The following is a 24,637-nucleotide window of genomic DNA, read 5'->3' on the forward strand; positions in this document are numbered from 1 at the left end:
TGTGCTGTGTGAGTGTGCAGTCTGTGCTGTGTGAGTGTGTCTCTGTGCTGTGTGAGTGTGCAGTCTGTGCTGTGTGAGTGTGCAGTCTGTGCTGTGTGAGTGTGCAGTCTGTGCTGTGTGAGTGTGCTCTCTGTGCTGAGTGAGTGTGCAGTGTGTGCTGTGTGCGTGTGCTCTCTGTGCTGTGTGAGTGTGCAGTCTGTGCTGTGTGAGTGTGCTCTCTGTGCTGTGTGAGTGTGCTCTCTGTGCTGTGTGAGTGTGCTCTCTGTGCTGTGTGAGTGTGCTCTCTGTGCTGTGTGAGTGTGCTCTCTGTGCTGTGTGAGTGTGCTCTCTGTGCTGTGTGAGTGCGCTCTCTGTGCTGTGTGATTGTGCTCTCTGTGCTGTGTGAGTGTGCTCTCTGTGCTGTGTGAGTGTGCTCTCTGTGCTGTGTGAGTGTGCAGTCTGTGCTGTGTGAGTGTGCTCTCTGTGCTGTGTGAGTGTGCAGTCTGTGCTGTGTGAGTGTGCTCTCTGTGCTGTGTGAGTGTGCTCTCTGTGCTGTGTGAGTGTGCTCTCTGTGCTGTGTGAGTGTGCTCTCTGTGCTGTGTGAGTGTGCTCTCTGTGCTGTGTGAGTGTGCTCTCTGTGCTGTGTGCGTGTGCTCTCTGTGCTGTGTGAGTGTGCTCTCTGTGCTGTGTGAGTGTGTCACTGTGCTGTGTGACTGTGTCTCTGTGCTGTGTGAGTGTGCTCTCTGTGCTGTGTGAGTGTGTCTCTGTGCTGTGTGAGTGTGCTCTCTGTGCTGTGTGAGTGTGCTCTCTGTGCTGTGTGAGTGTGCTCTCTGTGCTGTGTGAGTGTGCAGTCTGTGCTGTGTGAGTGTGCTCTCTGTGCTGTGTGAGTGTGCTCTCTGTGCTGTGTGAGTGTGTCTCTGTGCTGTGTGAGTGTGCTCTCTGTGCTGTGTGAGTGTGCAGTCTGTGCTGTGTGAGTGTGCTCTCTGTGCTGTGTGAGTGTGCTCTCTGTGCTGTGTGAGTGTGCTCTCTGTGCTGTGTGAGTGTGCAGTCTGTGCTGTGTGAGTGTGCTCTCTGTGCTGTGTGAGTGTGCAGTCTGTGCTGTGTGAGTTTGTCTCTGTGCTGTGTGAGTGTGCTCTCTGTGCTGTGTGAGTGTGCTCTCTGTGCTGTGTGAGTGTGCTCTCTGTGCTGTGTGAGTGTGCTCTCTGTGCTGAGTGAGTGTGCAGTGTGTGCTGTGTGCGTGTGCTCTCTGTGCTGTGTGAGTGTGCAGTCTGTACTGTGTGAGTGTGCTCTCTGTGCTGTGTGAGTGTGCAGTCTGTGCTGTGTGAGTGTGCTCTCTGTGCTGAGTGAGTGTGCAGTGTGTGCTGTGTGCGTGTGCTCTCTGTGCTGTGTGAGTGTGCAGTCTGTGCTGTGTGAGTGTGCTCTCTGTGCTGTGTGAGTGTGCTCTCTGTGCTGTGTGAGTGTGCTCTCTGTGCTGTGTGAGTGTGCTCTCTGTGCTGTGTGAGTGTGCTCTCTGTGCTGTGTGAGTGTGCTCTCTGTGCTGTGTGAGTGCGCTCTCTGTGCTGTGTGATTGTGCTCCCTGTGCTGTGTGAGTGTGCTCTCTGTGCTGTGTGAGTGTGCTCTCTGTGCTGTGTGAGTGTGCAGTCTGTGCTGTGTGAGTGTGCTCTCTGTGCTGTGTGAGTGTGCAGTCTGTGCTGTGTGAGTGTGCTCTCTGTGCTGTGTGAGTGTGCTCTCTGTGCTGTGTGAGTGTGCTCTCTGTGCTGTGTGAGTGTGCTCTCTGTGCTGTGTGAATGTGCTCTCTGTGCTGTGTGAGTGTGCTCTCTGTGCTGTGTGCGTGTGCTCTCTGTGCTGTGTGAGTGTGCTCTCTGTGCTGTGTGAGTGTGTCACTGTGCTGTGTGAGTGTGTCTCTGTGCTGTGTGAGTGTGCTCTCTGTGCTGTGTGAGTGTGTCTCTGTGCTGTGTGAGTGTGCTCTCTGTGCTGTGTGAGTGTGCTCTCTGTGCTGTGTGAGTGTGCTCTCTGTGCTGTGTGAGTGTGCAGTCTGTGCTGTGTGAGTGTGCTCTCTGTGCTGTGTGAGTGTGCTCTCTGTGCTGTGTGAGTGTGTCTCTGTGCTGTGTGAGTGTGCTCTCTGTGCTGTGTGAGTGTGCAGTCTGTGCTGTGTGAGTGTGCTCTCTGTGCTGTGTGAGTGTGCAGTCTGTGCTGTGTGAGTGTGCTCTCTGTGCTGTGTGAGTGTGCTCTCTGTGCTGTGTGAGTGTGCAGTCTGTGCTGTGTGAGTGTGTCTCTGTGCTGTGTGAGTGTGCTCTCTGTGCTGTGTGAGTGTGCTCTCTGTGCTGTGTGAGTGTGCTCTCTGTGCTGTGTGAGTGTGCTCTCTGTGCTGTGTGAGTGTGCTCTCTGTGCTGTGTGAGTGTGCTCTCTGTGCTGTGTGAGTGTGCTCTCTGTGCTGTGTGAGTGTGCTCTCTGTGCTGTGTGAGTGTGCAGTCTGTGCTGTGTGTGTGTGCAGTCTGTGCTGTGTGAGTGTGCAGTCTGTGCTGTGTGAGTGTGCTCTCTGTGCTGTGTGAGTGTGCTCTCTGTGCTGTGTGAGTGTGCTCTCTGTGCTGTGTGAGTGTGCTCTCTGTGCTGTGTGAGTGTGTCTCTGTGCTGTGTGAGTGTGCTCTCTGTGCTGTGTGAGTGTGCTCTCTGTGCTGTGTGAGTGTGCTCTCTGTGCTGTGTGAGTGTGCTCTCTGTGCTGTGTGAGTGTGCTCTCTGTGCTGAGTGAGTGTGCAGTCCGTGCTGTGTGAGTGTGCAGTCTGTGCTGTGAGTGTGTGCAGTCTGTGCTGTGTGAGTGTGCTCTCTGTGCTGTGTGAGTGTGCTCTCTGTGCTGTGTGAGTGTGCTCTCTGTGCTGTGTGAGTGTGCAGTCTGTGCTGTGTGAGTGTGCTCTCTGTGCTGTGTGAGTGTGCAGTCTGTGCTGTGTGAGTGTGTCTCTGTGCTGTGTGAGTGTGCAGTCTGTGCTGTGTGAGTGTGCAGTCTGTGCTGTGTGAGTGTGCAGTCTGTGCTGTGTGAGTGTGCTCTCTGTGCTGAGTGAGTGTGCAGTGTGTGCTGTGTGCGTGTGCTCTCTGTGCTGTGTGAGTGTGCAGTCTGTGCTGTGTGAGTGTGCTCTCTGTGCTGTGTGAGTGTGCTCTCTGTGCTGTGTGAGTGTGCTCTCTGTGCTGTGTGAGTGTGCTCTCTGTGCTGTGTGAGTGTGCTCTCTGTGCTGTGTGAGTGTGCTCTCTGTGCTGTGTGAGTGTGCAGTCTGTGCTGTGTGAGTGTGCTCTCTGTGCTGTGTGAGTGTGCTCTCTGTGCTGTGTGAGTGTGCTCTCTGTGCTGTGTGAGTGTGCTCTCTGTGCTGTGTGAGTGTGCTCTCTGTGCTGTGTGAGTGTGCTCTCTGTGCTGTGTGCGTGTGCTCTCTGTGCTGTGTGAGTGTGCTCTCTGTGCTGTGTGAGTGTGTCACTGTGCTGTGTGAGTGTGTCTCTGTGCTGTGTGAGTGTGCTCTCTGTGCTGTGTGAGTGTGTCTCTGTGCTGTGTGAGTGTGCTCTCTGTGCTGTGTGAGTGTGCTCTCTGTGCTGTGTGAGTGTGCTCTCTGTGCTGTGTGAGTGTGCAGTCTGTGCTGTGTGAGTGTGCTCTCTGTGCTGTGTGAGTGTGCAGTCTGTGCTGTGTGAGTGTGCTCTCTGTGCTGTGTGAGTGTGCTCTCTGTGCTGTGTGAGTGTGCAGTCTGTGCTGTGTGAGTGTGTCTCTGTGCTGTGTGAGTGTGCTCTCTGTGCTGTGTGAGTGTGCTCTCTGTGCTGTGTGAGTGTGCTCTCTGTGCTGTGTGAGTGTGCTCTCTGTGCTGTGTGAGTGTGCTCTCTGTGCTGTGTGAGTGTGCTCTCTGTGCTGTGTGAGTGTGCTCTCTGTGCTGTGTGAGTGTGCTCTCTGTGCTGTGTGAGTGTGCAGTCTGTGCTGTGTGTGTGTGCAGTCTGTGCTGTGTGAGTGTGCTCTCTGTGCTGTGTGAGTGTGCAGTCTGTGCTGTGTGTGTGTGCAGTCTGTGCTGTGTGAGTGTGCTCTCTGTGCTGTGTGTGTGTGCTCTCTGTGCTGTGTGAGTGTGCAGTCTGTGCTGTGTGATTGTGCTCTCTGTGCTGTGTGAGTGTGCTCTCTGTGCTGTGTGAGTGTGCAGTCTGTGCTGTGTGTGTGTGCTCTCTGTGCTGTGTGATTGTGCAGTCTGTGCTGTGTGAGTGTGCTCTCTGTGCTGTGTGTGTGTGCTCTCTGTGCTGTGTGAGTGTGCAGTCTGTGCTGTGTGAGTGTGCTCTCTGTGCTGTGTGAGTGTGCTCTCTGTGCTGTGTGAGTGTGCTCTCTGTGCTGTGTGAGTGTGCTCTCTGTGCTGTGTGAGTGTGCTCTCTGTGCTGTGTGAGTGTGCTCTCTGTGCTGTGTGAGTGTGCTCTCTGTGCTGAGTGAGTGTGCTCTCTGTGCTGTGTGAGTGTGCTCTCTGTGCTGTGTGAGTGTGCAGTCTGTGCTGTGTGAGTGTGCTCTCTGTGCTGTGTGAGTGTGCTCTCTGTGCTGTGTGAGTGTGCTCTCTGTGCTGTGTGAGTGTGCTCTCTGTGCTGTGTGAGTGTGCAGTCTGTGCTGTGTGTGTGTGCAGTCTGTGCTGTGTGAGTGTGCTCTCTGTGCTGTGTGAGTGTGCTCTCTGTGCTGTGTGAGTGTGCTGTCTGTGCTGTGTGAGTGTGCAGTCTGTGCTGTGTGAGAGTGCTCTCTGTGGTGTGTGAGTGTGCAGTCTGTGCTGTGTGAGTGTGTCTCTGTGCTGTGTGAGTGTGCAGTTTGTGCTGTGTGAGTGTGCAGTCTGTGCTGTGTGAGTGTGCAGTCTGTGCTGTGTGAGTGTGCTCTCTGTGCTGTGTGAGTGTGCAGTCTGTGCTGTGAGAGTGTGCTCTCTGTGCTGTGTGAGTGTGCTCTCTGTGCTGTGTGAGTGTGCAGTCTGTGCTGTGTGAGTGTGCTCTCTGTGCTGTGTGAGTGTGCAGTCTGTGCTGTGTGAGTGTGCTCTCTGTGCTGTGTGAGTGTGCTCTCTGTGCAGTGTGAGTGTGCAGTCTGTGCTGAGTGAGTGTGCAGTCTGTGCTGTGTGAGTGTGCAGTCTGTGCTGTGTGAGTGTGCTCTCTGTGCTGTGTGAGTGTGCAGTCTGTGCTGTGTGAGTGTGCAGTCTGTGCTGTGTGAGTGTGTCTCTGTGCTGTGTCAGTGTGCAGTCTGTGCTGTGTGAGTGTGCTCTCTGTGCTGTGTGAGTGTGCTCTCTGTGCTGTGTGAGTGTGCTCTCTGTGCTGAGTGAGTGTGCTCTCTGTGCTGTGTGAGTGTGCTCTCTGTGCTGTGTGAGTGTGCTCTCTGTGCTGTGTGAGTGTGCTCTCTGTGCTGTGAGTGTGCAGTCTGTGGTGTGTGAGTGTGCTCTCTGTGCTGTGTGAGTGTGCAGTCTGTGCTGTGTGAGTGTGCAGTCTGTGCTGTGTGAGTGTGCAGTCTGTGCTGTGTGAGTGCTCTCTGTGCTGTGTGAGTGTGCTCTCTGTGCTGTGTGAGTGTGCTCTCTGTGCTGTGTGAGTGTGCTCTCTGTGCTGTGTGAGTGTGCAGTCTGTGCTGTGTGAGTGTGCTCTCTGTGCTGTGTCAGTGTGCAGTCTGTGCTGTGTGAGTGTGCTCTCTGTGCTGTGTGAGTGTGCTCTCTGTGCTGTGTGAGTGTGCTCTCTGTGCTGAGTGAGTGTGCTCTCTGTGCTGTGTGAGTGTGCTCTCTGTGCTGTGTGAGTGTGCTCTCTGTGCTGTGTGAGTGTGCTCTCTGTGCTGTGAGTGTGCAGTCTGTGCTGTGTGAGTGTGCTCTCTGTGCTGTGTGAGTGTGCAGTCTGTGCTGTGTGAGTGTGCTCTCTGTGCTGTGTGAGTGTGCAGTCTGTGCTGTGTGAGTGTGCTCTCTGTGCTGTGTGAGTGTGCTCTCTGTGCAGTGTGAGTGTGCTCTCTGTGCTGTGTGAGTGTGCTCTCTGTGCTGTGAGTGTGCAGTCTGTGCTGTGTGAGTGTGCTCTCTGTGCTGTGTGAGTGTGCAGTCTGTGCTGTGTGAGTGTGCAGTCTGTGCTGTGTGAGTGTGCAGTCTGTGCTGTGTGAGTGTGCTCTCTGTGCTGTGTGAGTGTGCTCTCTGTGCAGTGTGAGTGTGCAGTCTGTGCTGAGTGAGTGTGCTCTCTGTGCTGTGTGAGTGTGCTCTCTGTGCTGTGTGAGTGTGCTCTCTGTGCTGTGTGAGTGTGCAGTCTGTGCTGTGTGAGTGTGCAGTCTGTGCTGTGTGAGTGTGCTCTCTGTGCTGTGTGAGTGTGCTCTCTGTGCAGTGTGAGTGTGCAGTCTGTGCTGAGTGAGTGTGCTCTCTGTGCTGTGTGAGTGTGCTCTCTGTGCTGTGTGAGTGTGCTCTCTGTGCAGTGTGAGTGTGCAGTCTGTGCTGTGTGAGTGTGCAGTCTGTGCTGTGTGAGTGTGTCTCTGTGCTGTGTGAGTGTGCTCTCTGTGCTGTGTGAGTGTGCTCTCTGTGTTGTGTGAGTGTGCAGTCTGTGCTGTGTGCGTGTGCTCTCTGTGCTGTGTGTGTGTGCTCTCTGTGCTGTGTGAGTGTGCAGTCTGTGCTGTGTGAGTGTGCACTCTGTGCTGTGTGAGTGTGCAGTCTGTGCTGTGTGAGTGTGCAGTCTGTGCTGTGTGAGTGTGCAGTCTGTGCTGTGTGAGTGTGCTCTCTGTGCTGTGTGAGTGTGCAGTCTGTGCTGTGTGAGTGTGCAGTCTGTGCTGTGTGAGTGTGCTCTCTGTGCTGTGTGAGTGTGCTCTCTGTGCTGTGTGAGTGTGCAGTCTGTGCTGTGTGAGTGTGCTCTCTGTGCTGTGTGAGTGTGCAGTCTGTGCTGTGTGAGTGTGCTCTCTGTGCTGTGTGAGTGTGCAGTCTGTGCTGTGTGAGTGTGCTCTCTGTGCTGTGTGAGTGTGCTCTCTGTGCTGTGTGAGTGTGCAGTCTGTGCTGTGTGAGTGTGCTCTCTGTGCTGTGTGAGTGTGCAGTCTGTGCTGTGTGAGTGTGCAGTCTGTGCTGTGTGAGTGTGCTCTCTGTGCTGTGTGAGTGTGCAGTCTGTGCTGTGTGAGTGTGCTCTCTGTGCTGTGTGAGTGTGCAGTCTGTGCTGTGTGAGTGTGCTCTCTGTGCTGTGTGAGTGTGCAGTCTGTGCTGTGTGAGTGTGCAGTCTGTGCTGTGTGAGTGTGCTCTCTGTGCTGTGTGAGTGTGCTCTCTGTGCAGTGTGAGTGTGCAGTCTGTGCTGAGTGAGTGTGCTCTCTGTGCTGTGTGAGTGTGCTCTCTGTGCTGTGTGAGTGTGCAGTCTGTGCTGTGAGAGCGTGCAGTCTGTGTTGTGCGAGTGTGCTCTCTGTGCTGTGTGAGTGTGCAGTCTGTGCTGTGTGAGTGTGCAGTCTGTGCAGTGTGAGTGTGCAGTCTGTGCTGAGTGAGTGTGCTCTCTGTGCTGTGTGAGTGTGCTCTCTGTGCTGTGTGAGTGTGCAGTCTGTGCTGTGTGAGTGTGCAGTCTGTGTTGTGCGAGTGTGCTCTCTGTGCTGTGTGAGTGTGCAGTCTGTGCTGTGTGAGTGTGCTCTCTGTGCAGTGTGAGTGTGCAGTCTGTGCTGAGTGAGTGTGCTCTCTGTGCTGTGTGAGTGTGCTCTCTGTGCTGTGTGAGTGTGCAGTCTGTGCTGTGAGAGCGTGCAGTCTGTGCTGTGAGAGCGTGCAGTCTGTGCTGTGTGAGTGTGCTCTCTGTGCTGTGTGAGTGTGCAGTCTGTGCTGTGTGAGTGTGCAGCCTGTGCTGTGAGTGTGCAGTCTGTGCTGTGTGAGTGTGCAGTCTGTGCTGTGTGAGTGTGCAGTCTGTGCTGTGTGTGTGTGTCTCTGTGCTGTGTGAGTGTGCTCTCTGTGCTGTGTGAGTGTGCTCTCTGTGCTGTGTGAGTGTGCTCTCTGTGCTGTGTGAGTGTGTCTCTGTGCTGTGTGAGTGTGCTCTCTGTGCTGTGTGAGTGTGTCTCTGTGCTGTGTGAGTGTGCAGTCTGTGCTGTGTGAGTGTGCAGTCTGTGCTGAGTGAGTGTGCTCTCTGTGCTGTGTGAGTGTGCTCTCTGTGCTGTGTGAGTGTGCTCTCTGTGCTGTGTGAGTGTGCAGTCTGTGCTGTGTGAGTGTGCTCTCTGTGCAGTGTGAGTGTGCAGTCTGTGCTGAGTGAGTGTGCTCTCTGTGCTGTGTGAGTGTGCTCTCTGTGCTGTGTGAGTGTGCTCTCTGTGCTGTGTGAGTGTGCTCTCTGTGCAGTGTGAGTGTGCAGTCTGTGCTGTGTGAGTGTGCTCTCTGTGCTGTGTGAGTGTGCAGTCTGTGCTGTGTGAGTGTGCTCTCTGTGCAGTGTGAGTGTGCAGTCTGTGCTGTGAGAGCGTGCAGTCTGTGCTGTGTGAGTGTGCAGTCTGTGCAGTGTGAGTGTGCAGTCTGTGCTGTGAGAGCGTGCAGTCTGTGCTGTGTGAGTGTGCTCTCTGTGCAGTGTGAGTGTGCAGTCTGTGCTGAGTGAGTGTGCTCTCTGTGCTGTGTGAGTGTGCTCTCTGTGCTGTGTGAGTGTGCTCTCTGTGCAGTGTGAGTGTGCAGTCTGTGCTGAGTGAGTGTGCTCTCTGTGCTGTGTGAGTGTGCAGTCTGTGCTGTGTGAGTGTGCTCTCTGTGCTGTGTGAGTGTGCTCTCTGTGCAGTGTGAGTGTGCAGTCTGTGCTGAGTGAGTGTGCTCTCTGTGCTGTGTGAGTGTGCTCTCTGTGCTGTGTGAGTGTGCTCTCTGTGCTGTGTGAGTGTGCAGTCTGTGCTGAGTGAGTGTGCTCTCTGTGCTGTGTGAGTGTGCTGTCTGTGCTGTGTGAGTGTGCTCTCTGTGCTGTGTGAGTGCGCAGTCTGTGCTGTGTGAGTGTGCTCTCTGTGCTGTGTGAGTGTGCTCTCTGTGCTGTGTGAGTGTGCTCTCTGTGCAGTGTGAGTGTGCAGTCTGTGCTGAGTGAGTGTGCTCTCTGTGCTGTGTGAGTGTGCTCTCTGTGCTGTGTGAGTGTGCAGTCTGTGCTGTGAGAGCGTGCAGTCTGTGCTGTGTGAGTGTGCTCTCTGTGCAGTGTGAGTGTGCAGTCTGTGCTGAGTGAGTGTGCTCTCTGTGCTGTGTGAGTGTGCTCTCTGTGCTGTGTGAGTGTGTCTCTGTGCTGTGTGAGTGTGCTCTCTGTGCTGTGTGAGTGTGCAGTCTGTGCTGTGTGAGTGTGCAGTCTGTGCTGTGTGAGTGTGCAGTCTGTGCTGTGTGAGTGTGCTCTCTGTGCTGTGTGAGTGTGCAGTCTGTGCTGTGTGAGTGTGCAGTCTGTGCTGTGTGAGTGTGCTCTCTGTGCTGTGTGAGTGTGCTCTCTGTGCTGTGTGAGTGTGCTCTCTGTGCTGTGTGAGTGTGCTCTCTGTGCTGTGTGAGTGTGCTCTCTGTGCTGTGTGAGTGTGCAGTCTGTGCTGTGTGAGTGTGCAGTCTGTGCTGTGTGAGTGTGCAGTCTGTGCTGTGTGAGTGTGCTCTCTGTGCTGTGTGAGTGTGCTCTCTGTGCTGTGTGAGTGTGCAGTCTGTGCTGTGTGAGTGTGCTCTCTGTGCTGTGTGAGTGTGTCTCTGTGCTGTGTGAGTGTGCAGTCTGTGCTGTGTGAGTGTGCAGTCTGTGCTGTGTGAGTGTGCAGTCTGTGCTGTGTGAGTGTGTCTCTGTGCTGTGTGAGTGTGCAGTCTGTGCTGTGTGAGTGTGCAGTCTGTGCTGTGTGAGTGTGCTCTCTGTGCTGTGTGAGTGTGTCTCTGTGCTGTGTGAGTGTGCAGTCTGTGCTGTGTGAGTGTGCAGTCTGTGCTGTGTGAGTGTGCTCTCTGTGCTGTGTGAGTGTGCAGCCTGTGCTGTGTGAGTGTGCTCTCTGTGCTGTGTGAGTGTGCTCTCTGTGCTGTGTGAGTGTGCTCTCTGTGCTGTGTGAGTGTGCTCTCTGTGCTGTGTGAGTGTGCTCTCTGTGCTGTGTGAGTGTGCTCTCTGTGCTGTGTGAGTGTGCAGTCTGTGCTGTGTGAGTGTGCAGTCTGTGCTGTGTGAGTGTGCTCTCTGTGCTGTGTGAGTGTGTCTCTGTGCTGTGTGAGTGTGCAGTCTGTGCTGTGTGAGTGTGCAGTCTGTGCTGTGTGAGTGTGCTCTCTGTGCTGTGTGAGTGTGCAGTCTGTGCTGTGTGAGTGTGCAGTCTGTGCTGTGTGAGTGTGCTCTCTGTGCTGTGTGAGTGTGTCTCTGTGCTGTGTGAGTGTGCAGTCTGTGCTGTGTGAGTGTGCAGTCTGTGCTGTGTGAGTGTGCTCTCTGTGCTGTGTGAGTGTGCAGCCTGTGCTGTGTGAGTGTGCTCTCTGTGCTGTGTGAGTGTGCTCTCTGTGCTGTGTGAGTGTGCTCTCTGTGCTGTGTGAGTGTGCAGTCTGTGCTGTGTGAGTGTGCTCTCTGTGCTGTGTGAGTGTGCTCTCTGTGCTGTGTGAGTGAGCTCTCTGTGCTGTGTGAGTGTGCAGTCTGTGCTGTGTGAGTGTGCTCTCTGTGCTGTGTGAGTGTGCTCTCTGTGCTGTGTGAGTGTGCTCTCTGTGCTGTGTGAGTGTGCTCTCTGTGCTGTGTGAGTGTGCTCTCTGTGCTGTGTGAGTGTGCAGTCTGTGCTGTGTGAGTGTGCTCTCTGTGCTGTGTGAGTGTGCTCTCTGTGCTGTGTGAGTGAGCTCTCTGTGCTGTGTGAGTGTGCAGTCTGTGCTGTGTGAGTGTGCTCTCTGTGCTGTGTGAGTGTGCTCTCTGTGCTGTGTGAGTGTGCTCTCTGTGCTGTGTGAGTGTGCTCTCTGTGCTGTGTGAGTGTGCTCTCTGTGCTGTGTGAGTGTGCTCTCTGTGCTGTGTGAGTGTGCAGTCTGTGCTGTGTGAGTGTGCTCTCTGTGCTGTGTGAGTGTGCTCTCTGTGCTGTATGAGTGTGCTCTCTGTGCTGTGTGAGTGTGCTCTCTGTGCTGTGTGAGTGTGTCTCTCTGTGCTGTGTGAGTGAGCTCTCTGTGCTGTGTGAGTGTGCAGTCTGTGCTGTGTGAGTGTGCTCTCTGTGCTGTGTGAGTGTGTCTCTGTGCTGTGTGAGTGTGCTCTCTGTGCTGTGTGAGTGTGCTCTCTGTGCTGTGTGAGTGTGCTCTCTGTGCTGTGTGAGTGTGCTCTCTGTGCTGTGTGAGTGTGCTCTCTGTGCTCTGTGAGTGTGCTCTCTGTGCTGTGTGAGTGTGTCTCTGTGCTGTGTGAGTGTGTCTCTGTGCTGTGTGAGTGTGCTCTCTGTGCTGTGTGAGTGTGCAGTCTGTGCTGTGTGAGTGTGCAGCCTGTGCTGTGTGAGTGTGCTCTTTGTGCTGTGTGAGTGTGCTCTCTGTGCTGTGTGAGTGTGCTCTCTGTGCTGTGTGAGTGTGCTCTCTGTGCTGTGTGAGTGTGCTCTCTGTGCTGTGTGAGTGTGCAGTCTGTGCTGTGTGAGTGTGCTCTCTGTGCTGTGTGAGTGTGCTCTCTGTGCTGTGTGAGTGTGCTCTCTGTGCTGTGTGAGTGAGCTCTCTGTGCTGTGTGAGTGTGCAGCCTGTGCTGTGTGAGTGTGCTCTCTGTGCTGTGTGAGTGTGCTCTCTGTGCTGTGTGAGTGTGCTCTCTGTGCTGTGTGAGTGTGCAGTCTGTGCTGTGTGAGTGTGCTCTCTGTGCAGTGTGAGTGTGCAGCCTGTGCTGTGTGAGTGTGCTCTCTGTGCTGTGTGAGTGTGCTCTCTGTGCTGTGTGAGTGTGCTCTCTGTGCTGTGTGAGTGTGCTCTCTGTGCTGTGTGAGTGTGCTCTCTGTGCAGTGTGAGTGTGCAGTCTGTGCTGTGTGAGTGTGCTCTCTGTGCTGTGTGAGTGTGCTCTCTGTGCTGTGTGAGTGTGCAGTCTGTGCTGTGTGAGTGTGCTCTCTGTGCTGTGTGATTGTGCTCTCTGTGCTGTGTGAGTGTGATCTCTGTGCTGTGTGAGTGGGCTCTCTGCGCTGTGTGAGTGTGCTCTCTGTGCTGTGTGAGTGTGCAGTCTGTGCTGTGTGAGTGTGCTCTCTGTGCTGTGTGAGTGTGCTCTCTGTGCTGTGTGAGTGTGCTCTCTGTGCTGTGTGAGTGTGCTCTCTGTGCTGTGTGAGTGTGCAGTCTGTGCTGTGTGTGTGTGCAGTCTGTGCTGTGTGAGTGTGCTCTCTGTGCTGTGTGAGTGTGCTCTCTGTGCTGTGTGAGTGTGCTGTCTGTGCTGTGTGAGTGTGCAGTCTGTGCTGTGTGAGAGTGCTCTCTGTGGTGTGTGAGTGTGCAGTCTGTGCTGTGTGAGTGTGTCTCTGTGCTGTGTGAGTGTGCAGTTTGTGCTGTGTGAGTGTGCAGTCTGTGCTGTGTGAGTGTGCAGTCTGTGCTGTGTGAGTGTGCTCTCTGTGCTGTGTGAGTGTGCAGTCTGTGCTGTGAGAGTGTGCTCTCTGTGCTGTGTGAGTGTGCTCTCTGTGCTGTGTGAGTGTGCAGTCTGTGCTGTGTGAGTGTGCTCTCTGTGCTGTGTGAGTGTGCAGTCTGTGCTGTGTGAGTGTGCTCTCTGTGCTGTGTGAGTGTGCTCTCTGTGCAGTGTGAGTGTGCAGTCTGTGCTGAGTGAGTGTGCAGTCTGTGCTGTGTGAGTGTGCAGTCTGTGCTGTGTGAGTGTGCTCTCTGTGCTGTGTGAGTGTGCAGTCTGTGCTGTGTGAGTGTGCAGTCTGTGCTGTGTGAGTGTGTCTCTGTGCTGTGTCAGTGTGCAGTCTGTGCTGTGTGAGTGTGCTCTCTGTGCTGTGTGAGTGTGCTCTCTGTGCTGTGTGAGTGTGCTCTCTGTGCTGAGTGAGTGTGCTCTCTGTGCTGTGTGAGTGTGCTCTCTGTGCTGTGTGAGTGTGCTCTCTGTGCTGTGTGAGTGTGCTCTCTGTGCTGTGAGTGTGCAGTCTGTGGTGTGTGAGTGTGCTCTCTGTGCTGTGTGAGTGTGCAGTCTGTGCTGTGTGAGTGTGCAGTCTGTGCTGTGTGAGTGTGCAGTCTGTGCTGTGTGAGTGCTCTCTGTGCTGTGTGAGTGTGCTCTCTGTGCTGTGTGAGTGTGCTCTCTGTGCTGTGTGAGTGTGCTCTCTGTGCTGTGTGAGTGTGCAGTCTGTGCTGTGTGAGTGTGCTCTCTGTGCTGTGTCAGTGTGCAGTCTGTGCTGTGTGAGTGTGCTCTCTGTGCTGTGTGAGTGTGCTCTCTGTGCTGTGTGAGTGTGCTCTCTGTGCTGAGTGAGTGTGCTCTCTGTGCTGTGTGAGTGTGCTCTCTGTGCTGTGTGAGTGTGCTCTCTGTGCTGTGTGAGTGTGCTCTCTGTGCTGTGAGTGTGCAGTCTGTGCTGTGTGAGTGTGCTCTCTGTGCTGTGTGAGTGTGCAGTCTGTGCTGTGTGAGTGTGCTCTCTGTGCTGTGTGAGTGTGCAGTCTGTGCTGTGTGAGTGTGCTCTCTGTGCTGTGTGAGTGTGCTCTCTGTGCAGTGTGAGTGTGCTCTCTGTGCTGTGTGAGTGTGCTCTCTGTGCTGTGAGTGTGCAGTCTGTGCTGTGTGAGTGTGCTCTCTGTGCTGTGTGAGTGTGCAGTCTGTGCTGTGTGAGTGTGCAGTCTGTGCTGTGTGAGTGTGCAGTCTGTGCTGTGTGAGTGTGCTCTCTGTGCTGTGTGAGTGTGCTCTCTGTGCAGTGTGAGTGTGCAGTCTGTGCTGAGTGAGTGTGCTCTCTGTGCTGTGTGAGTGTGCTCTCTGTGCTGTGTGAGTGTGCTCTCTGTGCTGTGTGAGTGTGCAGTCTGTGCTGTGTGAGTGTGCAGTCTGTGCTGTGTGAGTGTGCTCTCTGTGCTGTGTGAGTGTGCTCTCTGTGCAGTGTGAGTGTGCAGTCTGTGCTGAGTGAGTGTGCTCTCTGTGCTGTGTGAGTGTGCTCTCTGTGCTGTGTGAGTGTGCTCTCTGTGCAGTGTGAGTGTGCAGTCTGTGCTGTGTGAGTGTGCAGTCTGTGCTGTGTGAGTGTGTCTCTGTGCTGTGTGAGTGTGCTCTCTGTGCTGTGTGAGTGTGCTCTCTGTGTTGTGTGAGTGTGCAGTCTGTGCTGTGTGCGTGTGCTCTCTGTGCTGTGTGTGTGTGCTCTCTGTGCTGTGTGAGTGTGCAGTCTGTGCTGTGTGAGTGTGCACTCTGTGCTGTGTGAGTGTGCAGTCTGTGCTGTGTGAGTGTGCAGTCTGTGCTGTGTGAGTGTGCAGTCTGTGCTGTGTGAGTGTGCTCTCTGTGCTGTGTGAGTGTGCAGTCTGTGCTGTGTGAGTGTGCAGTCTGTGCTGTGTGAGTGTGCTCTCTGTGCTGTGTGAGTGTGCTCTCTGTGCTGTGTGAGTGTGCAGTCTGTGCTGTGTGAGTGTGCTCTCTGTGCTGTGTGAGTGTGCAGTCTGTGCTGTGTGAGTGTGCTCTCTGTGCTGTGTGAGTGTGCAGTCTGTGCTGTGTGAGTGTGCTCTCTGTGCTGTGTGAGTGTGCTCTCTGTGCTGTGTGAGTGTGCAGTCTGTGCTGTGTGAGTGTGCTCTCTGTGCTGTGTGAGTGTGCAGTCTGTGCTGTGTGAGTGTGCAGTCTGTGCTGTGTGAGTGTGCTCTCTGTGCTGTGTGAGTGTGCAGTCTGTGCTGTGTGAGTGTGCTCTCTGTGCTGTGTGAGTGTGCAGTCTGTGCTGTGTGAGTGTGCTCTCTGTGCTGTGTGAGTGTGCAGTCTGTGCTGTGTGAGTGTGCAGTCTGTGCTGTGTGAGTGTGCTCTCTGTGCTGTGTGAGTGTGCTCTCTGTGCAGTGTGAGTGTGCAGTCTGTGCTGAGTGAGTGTGCTCTCTGTGCTGTGTGAGTGTGCTCTCTGTGCTGTGTGAGTGTGCAGTCTGTGCTGTGAGAGCGTGCTCTCTGTGCTGTGTGAGTGTGCAGTCTGTGCTGAGTGAGTGTGCTCTCTGTGCTGTGTGAGTGTGCAGTCTGTGTTGTGCGAGTGTGCTCTCTGTGCTGTGTGAGTGTGCAGTCTGTGCTGTGTGAGTGTGCTCTCTGCGCTGTGTGAGTGTGCAGTCTGTGCTGTGAGAGCGTGCTCTCTGTGCTGTGTGAGTGTGCTCTCTGTGCTGTGTGAGTGTGCTCTCTGTGCTGTGTGAGTGTGCAGTCTGTGTTGTGCGAGTGTGCTCTCTGTGCTGTGTGAGTGTGCAGTCTGTGCTGTGTGAGTGTGCTCTCTGTGCAGTGTGAGTGTGCAGTCTGTGCTGAGTGAGTGTGCTCTCTGTGCTGTGTGAGTGTGCTCTCTGTGCTGTGTGAGTGTGCAGTCTGTGCTGTGAGAGCGTGCAGTCTGTGCTGTGTGAGTGTGTCTCTCTGTGCTGTGTGAGTGTGCTCTCTGTGCTGTGTGAGTGTGCAGTCTGTGCTGTGAGTGTGCAGTCTGTGCTGTGTGAGTGTGCTCTCTGTGCTGTGTGAGTGTGCTCTCTGTGCTGTGTGAGTGTGCTCTCTGTGCTGTGTGCGTGTGCAGTCTGTGCTGTGTGAGTGTGCAGTCTGTGCTGTGTGAGTGTGCTCTCTGTGCTGTGTGAGTGTGCTCTCTGTGCTGTGTGAGTGTGCAGTCTGTGCTGTGTGAGTGTGCAGTCTGTGCTGTGTGTGTGTGCTCTCTGTGCTGTGTGAGTGTGCTCTCTGTGCTGTGTGAGTGTGTCTCTGTGCTGTGTGGGTGTGCTCTCTGTGCAGTGTGAGTGTGCAGTCTGTGCTGAGTGAGTGTGCTCTCTGTGCTGTGTGAGTGTGCTCTCTGTGCTGTGTGAGTGTGCTCTCTGTGCTGTGTGAGTGTGCTCTCTGTGCTGTGTGAGTGTGTCTCTGTGCTGTGTGAGTGTGCTCTCTGTGCTGTGTGAGTGTGCAGTCTGTGCTGTGTGAGTGTGCAGTCTGTGCTGTGTGAGTGTGCAGTCTGTGCTGTGTGAGTGTGCTCTCTGTGCAGTGTGAGTGTGCAGTCTGTGCTGTGAGAGCGTGCAGTCTGTGCTGTGTGAGTGTGCAGTCTGTGCAGTGTGAGTGTGCAGTCTGTGCTGTGAGAGCGTGCAGTCTGTGCTGTGTGAGTGTGCTCTCTGTGCAGTGTGAGTGTGCAGTCTGTGCTGAGTGAGTGTGCTCTCTGTGCTGTGTGAGTGTGCAGTCTGTGCTGTGTGAGTGTGCTCTCTGTGCTGTGTGAGTGTGCTCTCTGTGCAGTGTGAGTGTGCAGTCTGTGCTGAGTGAGTGTGCTCTCTGTGCTGTGTGAGTGTGCTCTCTGTGCTGTGTGAGTGTGCTCTCTGTGCTGTGTGAGTGTGCAGTCTGTGCTGAGTGAGTGTGCTCTCTGTGCTGTGTGAGTGTGCTGTCTGTGCTGTGTGAGTGTGCTCTCTGTGCTGTGTGAGTGCGCAGTCTGTGCTGTGTGAGTGTGCTCTCTGTGCTGTGTGAGTGTGCTCTCTGTGCTGTGTGAGTGTGCTCTCTGTGCAGTGTGAGTGTGCAGTCTGTGCTGAGTGAGTGTGCTCTCTGTGCTGTGTGAGTGTGCTCTCTGTGCTGTGTGAGTGTGCAGTCTGTGCTGTGAGAGCGTGCAGTCTGTGCTGTGTGAGTGTGCTCTCTGTGCAGTGTGAGTGTGCAGTCTGTGCTGAGTGAGTGTGCTCTCTGTGCTGTGTGAGTGTGCTCTCTGTGCTGTGTGAGTGTGTCTCTGTGCTGTGTGAGTGTGCTCTCTGTGCTGTGTGAGTGTGCAGTCTGTGCTGTGTGAGTGTGCAGTCTGTGCTGTGTGAGTGTGCAGTCTGTGCTGTGTGAGTGTGCTCTCTGTGCTGTGTGAGTGTGCAGTCTGTGCTGTGTGAGTGTGCAGTCTGTGCTGTGTGAGTGTGCTCTCTGTGCTGTGTGAGTGTGCTCTCTGTGCTGTGTGAGTGTGCTCTCTGTGCTGTGTGAGTGTGCTCTCTGTGCTGTGTGAGTGTGCTCTCTGTGCTGTGTGAGTGTGCAGTCTGTGCTGTGTGAGTGTGCAGTCTGTGCTGTGTGAGTGTGCAGTCTGTGCTGTGTGAGTGTGCTCTCTGTGCTGTGTGAGTGTGCAGTCTGTGCTGTGTGAGTGTGCAGTCTGTGCTGTGTGAGTGTGCTCTCTGTGCTGTGTGAGTGTGTCTCTGTGCTGTGTGAGTGTGCAGTCTGTGCTGTGTGAGTGTGCAGTCTGTGCTGTGTGAGTGTGCTCTCTGTGCTGTGTGAGTGTGCAGCCTGTGCTGTGTGAGTGTGCTCTCTGTGCTGTGTGAGTGTGCTCTCTGTGCTGTGTGAGTGTGCTCTCTGTGCTGTGTGAGTGTGCAGTCTGTGCTGTGTGAGTGTGCTCTCTGTGCTGTGTGAGTGTGCTCTCTGTGCTGTGTGAGTGAGCTCTCTGTGCTGTGTGAGTGTGCAGTCTGTGCTGTGTGAGTGTGCTCTCTGTGCTGTGTGAGTGTGCTCTCTGTGCTGTGTGAGTGTGCTCTCTGTGCTGTGTGAGTGTGCTCTCTGTGCTGTGTGAGTGTGCTCTCTGTGCTGTGTGAGTGTGCAGTCTGTGCTGTGTGAGTGTGCTCTCTGTGCTGTGTGAGTGTGCTCTCTGTGCTGTGTGAGTGAGCTCTCTGTGCTGTGTGAGTGTGCAGTCTGTGCTGTGTGAGTGTGCTCTCTGTGCTGTGTGAGTGTGCTCTCTGTGCTGTGTGAGTGTGCTCTCTGTGCTGTGTGAGTGTGCTCTCTGTGCTGTGTGAGTGTGCTCTCTGTGCTGTGTGAGTGTGCTCTCTGTGCTGTGTGAGTGTGCAGTCTGTGCTGTGTGAGTGTGCTCTCTGTGCTGTGTGAGTGTGCTCTCTGTGCTGTATGAGTGTGCTCTCTGTGCTGTGTGAGTGTGCTCTCTGTGCTGTGTGAGTGTGTCTCTCTGTGCTGTGTGAGTGAGCTCTCTGTGCTGTGTGAGTGTGCAGTCTGTGCTGTGTGAGTGTGCTCTCTGTGCTGTGTGAGTGTGTCTCTGTGCTGTGTGAGTGTGCTCTCTGTGCTGTGTGAGTGTGCTCTCTGTGCTGTGTGAGTGTGCTCTCTGTGCTGTGTGAGTGTGCTCTCTGTGCTGTGTGAGTGTGCTCTCTGTGCTCTGTGAGTGTGCTCTCTGTGCTGTGTGAGTGTGTCTCTGTGCTGTGTGAGTGTGTCTCTGTGCTGTGTGAGTGTGCTCTCTGTGCTGTGTGAGTGTGCAGTCTGTGCTGTGTGAGTGTGCAGCCTGTGCTGTGTGAGTGTGCTCTTTGTGCTGTGTGAGTGTGCTCTCTGTGCTGTGTGAGTGTGCTCTCTGTGCTGTGTGAGTGTGCTCTCTGTGCTGTGTGAGTGTGCTCTCTGTGCTGTGTGAGTGTGCAGTCTGTGCTGTGTGAGTGTGCTCTCTGTGCTGTGTGAGTGTGCTCTCTGTGCTGTGTGAGTGTGCTCTCTGTGCTGTGTGAGTGAGCTCTCTGTGCTGTGTGAGTGTGCAGCCTGTGCTGTGTGAGTGTGCTCTCTGTGCTGTGTGAGTGTGCTCTCTGTGCTGTGTGAGTGTGCTCTCTGTGCTGTGTGAGTGTGCAGTCTGTGCTGTGTGAGTGTGCTCTCTGTGCAGTGTGAGTGTGCAGCCTGTGCTGTGTGAGTGTGCTCTCTGTGCTGTGTGAGTGTGCTCTCTGTGCTGTGTGAGTGTGCTCTCTGTGCTGTGTGAGTGTGCTCTCTGTGCTGTGTGAGTGTGCTCTCTGTGCAGTGTGAGTGTGCAGTCTGTGCTGTGTGAGTGTGCTCTCTGTGCTGTGTGAGTGTGCTCTCTGTGCTGTGTGAGTGTGCAGTCTGTGCTGTGTGAGTGTGCTCTCTGTGCTGTGTGATTGTGCTCTCTGTGCTGTGTGAGTGTGATCTCTGTGCTGTGTGAGTGGGCTCTCTGCGCTGTGTGAGTGTGCTCTCTGTGCTGTGTGAGTGTGCAGTCTGTGCTGTGTGAGTGTGCTCTCTGTGCTGTGTGATTGTGCTCTCTGTGCTGTGTGAGTGTGCTCTCTGTGCTGTGTGAGTGGGCTCTCTGCGCTGTGTGAGTGTGCTCTCTGTGCTGTGTGAGTGTGCTCTCTGTGCTGTGTGAGTGTGCAGTCTGTGCTGTGTGAGTGTGCTCTCTGTGCTGTGTGAGTGTGCAGTCTGTGCTGTGTGAGTGTGCAGTCTGTGCTGTGTGAGTGTGCTCTCTGTGCTGTGTGAGTGTGCAGTCTGTGCTGTGTGAGTGTGCTCTCTGTGCTGTGTGAGTGTGCAGTCTGTGCTGTGTGAGTGTGCTCTCTGTGCTGTGTGAGTGTGCAGTCTGTGCTGTGTGAGTGTGCAGTCTGTGCTGTGTGAGTGTGCTCTCTGTGCTGTGTGAGTGTGCTCTCTGTGCAGTGTGAGTGTGCAGTCTGTGCTGAGTGAGTGTGCTCTCTGTGCTGTGTGAGTGTGCTCTCTGTGCTGTGTGAGTGTGCAGTCTGTGCTGTGAGAGCGTGCAGTCTGTGCTGTGTGAGTGTGCAGTCTGTGCTGTGTGAGTGTGCAGTCTGTGCTGTGTGAGTGTGCTCTCTGTGCTGTGTGAGTGGGCTCTCTGTGCTGTGTGAGTGTGCTCTCTGTGCTGTGTGAGTGTGCTCTCTGTGCTGTGTGAGTGTGCTCTCTGTGCTGTGTGAGTGTGCTCTCTGTGCTGTGTGTGTGTGCAGTCTGTGCTGTGTGAGTGTGCTCTCTGTGCTGTGTGAGTGGGCTCTCTGTGCTGTGTGAGTGTGCTCTCTGTGCTGTGTGAGTGTGCTCTCTGTGCTGTGTGAGTGTGCTCTCTGTGCTGTGTGAGTGTGCTCTCTGTGCAGTGTGAGTGTGCAGTCTGTGCTGAGTGAGTGTGCTCTCTGTGCTGTGTGAGTGTGCAGTCTGTGCTGTGTGAGTGTGCTCTCTGTGCTGTGTGAGTGTGCTCTCTGTGCTGTGTGAGTGTGCTCTCTGTGCTGTGTGAGTGTGCAGTCTGTGCTGTGAGAGCGTGCAGTCTGTGCTGTGTGAGTGTGCAGTCTGTGCTGTGTGAGTGTGCTCTCTGTGCTGTGTGAGTGTGCAGTCTGTGCTGTGTGAGTGTGCAGTCTGTGCTGTGTGAGTGTGCAGTCTGTGCTGTGTGAGTGTGCTCTCTGTGCTGTGTGAGTGTGCTCTCTGTGTTGTGTGAGTGTGCTCTCTGTGCAGTGTGAGTGTGCTCTCTGTGCAGTGTGAGTGTGCAGTCTGTGCTGTGTGAGTGTGCTCTCTGTGCAGTGTGAGTGTGCTCTCTGTGCAGTGTGAGTGTGCAGTCTGTGCTGTGTGAGTGTGCTCTCTGTGCTGTGTGAGTGTGCAGTCTGTGCTGAGTGAGTGTGCTCTCTGTGCTGTGTGAGTGTGCAGTCTGTGCTGTGTGAGTGTGCTCTCTGTGCTGTGTGAGTGTGCTCTCTGTGCTGTGTGAGTGTGCTCTCTGTGCAGTGTGAGTGTGCAGTCTGTGCTGTGTGAGTGTGCAGTCTGTGCTGTGTGAGTGTGCTCTCTGTGCTGTGTGAGTGTGCTCTCTGTGCTGTGTGAGTGTGCAGTCTGTGCTGTGAGAGCGTGCAGTCTGTGCTGTGTGAGTGTGCAGTCTGTGCCGTGTGAGTGTGCTCTCTGTGCTGTGTGAGTGTGCTCTCTGTGCAGTGTGAGTGTGCTCTCTGTGCAGTGTGAGTGTGCTCTCTGTGCTGTGTGAGTGTGCTCTCTGTGCTGTGAGAGTGTGCTCTCTGTGCTGTGTGAGTGTGCTCTCTGTGCTGTGTGAGTGTGTCTCTGTGCTGTGTGAGTGTGCTCTCTGTGCTGTGTGAGTGTGCAGTCTGTGCTGTGTGAGTGTGCTCTCTGTGCTGTGTGAGTGTGCAGTCTGTGCAGTGTGAGTGTGCAGTCTGTGCTGTGTGAGTGTGCTCTCTGTGCTGTGTGAGTGTGCAGTCTGTGCTGTGAGAGCGTGCAGTCTGTGCTGTGTGAGTGTGCTCTCTGTGCTGTGTGAGTGTGCTCTCTGTGCAGTGTGAGTGTGCTCTCTGTGCAGTGTGAGTGTGCTCTCTGTGCTGTGTGAGTGTGCTCTCTGTGCAGTGTGAGTGTGCAGTCTGTGCTGTGTGAGTGTGCTCTCTGTGCTGTGTGAGTGTGCTCTCTGTGCAGTGTGAGTGTGCAGTCTGTGCTGTGTGAGTGTGCTCTCTGTGCTGTGTGAGTGTGCTCTCTGTGCTGTGTGAGTGTGCTCTCTGTGCTGTGAGAGCGTGCAGTCTGTGCTGTGTGAGTGTGCTCTCTGTGCAGTGTGAGTGTGCAGTCTGTGCAGTGTGAGTGTGCAGTCTGTGCTGTGAGAGCGTGCAGTCTGTGCTGTGTGAGTGTGCTCTCTGTGCAGTGTGAGTGTGCAGTCTGTGCTGAGTGAGTGTGCTCTCTGTGCTGTGTGAGTGTGCTCTCTGTGCTGTGTGAGTGTGCTCTCTGTGCTGTGTGAGTGTGCTCTCTGTGCAGTGTGAGTGTGCAGTCTGTGCTGAGTGAGTGTGCTCTCTGTGCTGTGTGAGTGTGCTCTCTGTGCTGTGTGAGTGTGCTCTCTGTGCTGTGTGAGTGTGCAGTCTGTGCTGTGAGAGCGTGCAGTCTGTGCTGTGTGAGTGTGCTCTCTGTGCAGTGTGAGTGTGCAGTCTGTGCTGTGAGAGCGTGCTGTCTGTGCTGTGTGAGTGTGCTCTCTGTGCAGTGTGAGTGTGCAGTCTGTGCTGAGTGAGTGTGCTCTCTGTGCTGTGTGAGTGTGCAGTCTGTGCTGTGTGAGTGTGCTCTCTGTGCTGTGTGAGTGTGCAGTCTGTGCTGTGTGAGTGTGCAGTCTGTGCTGTGTGAGTGTGCTCTCTGTGCTGTGTTAGTGTGCTCTCTGTGCAGTGTGAGTGTGCAGTCTGTGCTGAGTGAGTGTGCTCTCTGTGCTGTGTGAGTGTGCTCTCTGTGCTGTGTGAGTGTGCAGTCTGTGCTGTGAGAGCGTGCAGTCTGTGCTGTGTGAGTGTGCTCTCTGTGCAGTGTGAGTGTGCAGTCTGTGCTGAGTGAGTGTGCTCTCTGTGCTGTGTGAGTGTGCTCTCTGTGCTGTGTGAGTGTGTCTCTGTGCTGTGTGAGTGTGCTCTCTGTGCTGTGTGAGTGTGCAGTCTGTGCTGTGTGAGTGTGCTCTCTGTGCTGTGTGAGTGTGCAGTCTGTGCTGTGTGAGTGTGCAGTCTGTGCTGTGTGAGTGTGCTCTCTGTGCTGTGTGAGTGTGCTCTCTGTGCTGTGTGAGTGTGCTCTCTGTGCTGTGTGAGTGTGCAGTCTGTGCTGTGTGAGTGTGCTCTCTGTGCTGTGTGAGTGTGCTCTCTGTGCTGTGTGAGTGTGCTCTCTGTGCTGTGTGAGTGTGCTCACTGTGCTGTGTGAGTGTGCTCTCTGTGCTGTGAGAGCGTGCAGTCTGTGCTGTGTGAGTGTGCAGTCTGTGCTGTGTGAGTGTGCAGTCTGTGCTGTGTGAGTGTGCTCTCTGTGCTGTGTGAGTGTGCTCTCTGTGCTGTGTGAGTGTGCAGTCTGTGCTGTGTGAGTGTGCAGCCTGTGCTGTGTGAGTGTGCTCTCTGTGCTGTGTGAGTGTGCTCTCTGTGCTGTGTGAGTGTGCAGTCTGTGCTGTGTGAGTGTGCTCTCTGTGCTGTGTGAGTGTGCAGTCTGTGCTGTGTGAGTGTGCTCTCTGTGCTGTGTGAGTGTGCAGCCTGTGCTGTGTGAGTGTGCTCTCTGTGCTGTGTGAGTGTGCTCTCTGTGCTGTGTGAGTGTGCTCTCTGTGCTGTGTGAGTGTGCAGTCTGTGCTGTGTGAGTGTGCTCTCTGTGCTGTGTGAGTGTGCTCTCTGTGCTGTGTGAGTGAGCTCTCTGTGCTGTGTGAGTGTGCAGTCTGTGCTGTGTGAGTGTGCTCTCTGTGCTGTGTGAGTGTGCTCTCTGTGCTGTGTGAGTGTGCTCTCTGTGCTGTGTGAGTGTGCTCTCTGTGCTGTGTGAGTGTGCTCTCTGTGCTGTGTGAGTGTGCTCTCTGTGCTGTGTGAGTGTGCTCTCTGTGCTGTGTGAGTGTGCTCTCTGTGCTGTGTGAGTGAGCTCTCTGTGCTGTGTGAGTGTGCAGTCTGTGCTGTGTGAGTGTGCTCTCTGTGCTGTGTGAGTGTGCTCTCTGTGCTGTGTGAGTGTGCTCTCTGTGCTGTGTGAGTGTGCTCTCTGTGCTGTGTGAGTGTGCTCTCTGTGCTGTGTGAGTGTGCTCTCTGTGCTGTGTGAGTGTGCAGTCTGTGCTGTGTGAGTGTGCTCTCTGTGCTGTGTGAGTGTGCTCTCTGTGCTGTATGAGTGTGCTCTCTGTGCTGTGTGAGTGTGCTCTCTGTGCTGTGTGAGTGTGTCTCTCTGTGCTGTGTGAGTGAGCTCTCTGTGCTGTGTGAGTGTGCAGTCTGTGCTGTGTGAGTGTGCTCTCTGTGCTGTGTGAGTGTGTCTCTGTGCTGTGTGAGTGTGCTCTCTGTGCTGTGTGAGTGTGCTCTCTGTGCTGTGTGAGTGTGCTCTCTGTGCTGTGTGAGTGTGCTCTCTGTGCTGTGTGAGTGTGCTCTCTGTGCTCTGTGAGTGTGCTCTCTGTGCTGTGTGAGTGTGTCTCTGTGCTGTGTGAGTGTGTCTCTGTGCTGTGTGAGTGTGCTCTCTGTGCTGTGTGAGTGTGCAGTCTGTGCTGTGTGAGTGTGCAGCCTGTGCTGTGTGAGTGTGCTCTTTGTGCTGTGTGAGTGTGCTCTCTGTGCTGTGTGAGTGTGCTCTCTGTGCTGTGTGAGTGTGCTCTCTGTGCTGTGTGAGTGTGCTCTCTGTGCTGTGTGAGTGTGCAGTCTGTGCTGTGTGAGTGTGCTCTCTGTGCTGTGTGAGTGTGCTCTCTGTGCTGTGTGAGTGTGCTCTCTGTGCTGTGTGAGTGAGCTCTCTGTGCTGTGTGAGTGTGCAGCCTGTGCTGTGTGAGTGTGCTCTCTGTGCTGTGTGAGTGTGCTCTCTGTGCTGTGTGAGTGTGCTCTCTGTGCTGTGTGAGTGTGCTCTCTGTGCAGTGTGAGTGTGCAGCCTGTGCTGTGTGAGTGTGCTCTCTGTGCTGTGTGAGTGTGCTCTCTGTGCTGTGTGAGTGTGCTCTCTGTGCTGTGTGAGTGTGCTCTCTGTGCTGTGTGAGTGTGCTCTCTGTGCAGTGTGAGTGTGCAGTCTGTGCTGTGTGAGTGTGCTCTCTGTGCTGTGTGAGTGTGCTCTCTGTGCTGTGTGAGTGTGCAGTCTGTGCTGTGTGAGTGTGCTCTCTGTGCTGTGTGATTGTGCTCTCTGTGCTGTGTGAGTGTGATCTCTGTGCTGTGTGAGTGGGCTCTCTGCGCTGTGTGAGTGTGCTCTCTGCGCTGTGTGAGTGTGCAGTCTGTGCTGTGTGAGTGTGCTCTCTGTGCTGTGTGATTGTGCTCTCTGTGCTGTGTGAGTGTGCTCTCTGTGCTGTGTGAGTGGGCTCTCTGCGCTGTGTGAGTGTGCTCTCTGTGCTGTGTGAGTGTGCTCTCTGTGCTGTGTGAGCGTGCAGCCTGTGCTGTGTGAGTGTGCTCTCTGTGCTGTGTGAGTGTGCTCTCTGTGCTGTGTGAGTGTGCTCTCTGTGCTGTGTGAGTGTGCTCTCTGTGCTGTGTGAGTGTGCAGTCTGTGCTGTGTGAGTGTGCAGTCTGTGCTGTGTGAGTGTGCAGTCTGTGCTGTGTGAGTGTGCTCTCTGTGCTGTGTGAGTGTGCTCTCTGTGCTGTGTGAGTGTGCTCTCTGTGCTGTGTGAGTGTGCAGTCTGTGCTGTGTGAGTGTGCTCTCTGTGCTGTGTGAGTGT

The sequence above is a fragment of the Scyliorhinus torazame genome, chromosome 10, assembly GCF_047496885.1.
Source record: "Scyliorhinus torazame isolate Kashiwa2021f chromosome 10, sScyTor2.1, whole genome shotgun sequence".
NCBI lineage: Eukaryota > Metazoa > Chordata > Chondrichthyes > Carcharhiniformes > Scyliorhinidae > Scyliorhinus > Scyliorhinus torazame.